Raw genomic sequence first — 2,489 nt, 5'->3', positions numbered from 1 at the left:
AGTTATAGCAGTCCAAAATGACTAATACAATTCCAAGTGTTATTTTTAGGCTTATCCAAAATGTGCCAAATGTCTTATGGGCAATAGATGGTATGTGTTTTTAATCTTAAAATTACTCTTGTCATATGAAAATTGCATCGTTTTCTTTTAGTAATTATAACATACAGTTATTTTTCTATAATTTATTCCTAAGGCATCAGTATCCAAGGAGAGAATTAGGTCAAACTCTGGTTTAAATAGTATTTTTCTCTTAACTAATATAAGAATGCAAACCCTTCAGCTAACAGCAAACAAAGGGCGGGGCTGGCAATTTTAGACCAGCTTCTTCAAAGGGCTTGTGGTCTAATCCCATGACCAGAGGGTGCTCTGGGCAAGACCATGCAGTGCAGATTCTGGTGAGGAGGGACAAGGACAGTCACAACAGGGACTACAGCCCAGCATGAATTTATTGGCTTCTACTGTCATGTTTCTGCCTGATGAAGTTGATCAGCCCATTGGTGAGAGATCATTGGGCTGCTGACATCAAGCTCTGGCTCAGTTTTATTAACCAGCTGCCTTTCCAGCTCCATGCCCCATTATCACAGTTTTTGATGTCACAGATGATGCCCTGAATGAAGATCTTTTGTTCATATATGGCAATCAAGCTCCAAGAATGAGTGGTGTGAGCTTGGTGAACACAATAGAGTTAGCTGAACAATTTCCTTCGAGGACTTTGTGCTATACCAGCTTCTCCAAGTCTTGGACTCTTTCCTGCAGCCTTGAGCTCCTTCTGAGCCTCCTCTGTCAAATTCCCCTTCATCAGAGCTTCAATCTGGGCCAAGAAATTGGCCAGGAAGATCTTGTAATGCAGACTCTTCCTTACTGGGTGTTGGCCCTGGACCAGGATGAGGCACTTACAGGGTATCATCTTGGTGCCTTGGTGGATCAGCTAGTAGAAGGCATGCTGGCCATTGGTCCCTCCACACCATCGGGCCTGCTAATGGTCCATACAGTGCCAGACTTGGTGATATGCTTCCTATTGGACTCCATGTCACTCTGTCGGAAGTAGGCAACAAAGCAGTGTTGCATGGCATGCATCTCACAGCAAAAGAAGTTAATGTACCAGGTACCCAGCAAAGCCAGCAGGACGGGGGCAGCCTTCTCCAGGGGCATCAGGCAGAAATGCTGGTCTATCCAGTGATCCCCTGAGAGCAGCTGCACGAAGTTGTCAAATCCTATGTGCAGGGCAGTGGAGAGTCCAGTGGCTGACCACAGCTAGTAGCATCCTCCTACCCAATTCCAGAACTCAAACATCTCTTGAGGGTCAATTCCAAACTCCTTCACTTTGGTCATGTTGGTGTACAGGGCAACAAGGTCCTTTGCAACAGCAGAAGGATCCTTGGCCAATAAGAGAAGCCACTCCTTCACTGTCTCTGCATTCCTGGTGGTCCCCTGGGTGGTAAAGGTCTTGAAAACGATGATGAACAAGGAGGACTCGGAGTTCAGGATAGCCAGGGTTTTGGCAATGTGAGTCCCATTATTGTTGGAGACAAACCAGACCCGAGGACAACCTGAAGAGTACAGCTTGAAGGCTTCAGTCACCATGAGGGGTCCCAGGTCAGAGTCACCGATGCCAATGTTCATGACATCTGTGATGGGCTTGCCTGAGTGTCACTTCCAGTCATTGTTTCAGACACACTGGCAGAAAGACTTCATCTTCTCCAGCCTCTTGACCTCTGGCATCACATCTTTGCCGTCCACCAGAATGGGTTGTTTGACAAGTTCCAAAGGGCCACGTGAAGCACTGATTCTCAGTGAAGTTGCTCTTCTCGTCATTGAACATGTGCTCCCAGGCGGCATCCACACCCCTGGACTAGGCCAGGTCCACTAGCATCTGCATTACACCCTGCATCACAAGGTTCTTGGAGTAATCCATCAGAATATGCCCATGGTTGGTATTGAGTGTCAAGCTGAAGTGTCCCTTGTCCCCTTTGAAGGGTGGCCCAAGTTGAGGTCAGAGTCATGCTCACAGTGCCCTTCCTACAGCATCTGGGACCGCCAATTTTTGGTGAGCACATTCATGGCGACAACAGCCAGTGGTGAATCTTTTATTTTCCTAAATGGAGCTGCTCAGAAAGGTAAGAGTTTAAAAATTCAACGTAAACGTTGCTAAATACTCTTTTCCCATTATGACAGTTTACAGTTTATTTTTTCTTGAATGCTATAAAAATCTAAATAGTTATTTTATAGAGCTTAATTTCTACAAGGGAAAAAACTAATTCTATCAAATATATCACTGATGTAGTATAAACAATTTGGATTGCCTTATGTCATATTTAAGTAGTAAAGGTACTAAGAATTTAGAATATTTAGAGATTTTTTAAATATTGCAAATATTTTCTTTTAACAAAATAGGTATGTGTCTTAATGTTTTTATTATCTCATAGATTTTTCAACTTGAGGAATATATCTGTACACATTTAGAGGCCTGGAAATTTTAGTGAGCATAA

General features: G+C 43.8%; 1 pseudogene; it reads right to left on the bottom strand.

Moving 5' to 3' along the window:
* Positions 1-445: 445 nt before the first annotated feature.
* LOC118617725 lies at positions 446-2,061 on the bottom strand (annotated as a pseudogene).
* Positions 2,062-2,489: the final 428 nt, after the last annotated feature.

The sequence above is a fragment of the Molossus molossus genome, unplaced genomic scaffold (assembly GCF_014108415.1).
Source record: "Molossus molossus isolate mMolMol1 unplaced genomic scaffold, mMolMol1.p scaffold_m16_p_5, whole genome shotgun sequence".
Classification (NCBI taxonomy): domain Eukaryota; kingdom Metazoa; phylum Chordata; class Mammalia; order Chiroptera; family Molossidae; genus Molossus; species Molossus molossus.
The sequence above is the reverse complement of the archived record's forward strand: the minus strand, read 5'-3'. Positions and strand labels throughout refer to the sequence as shown.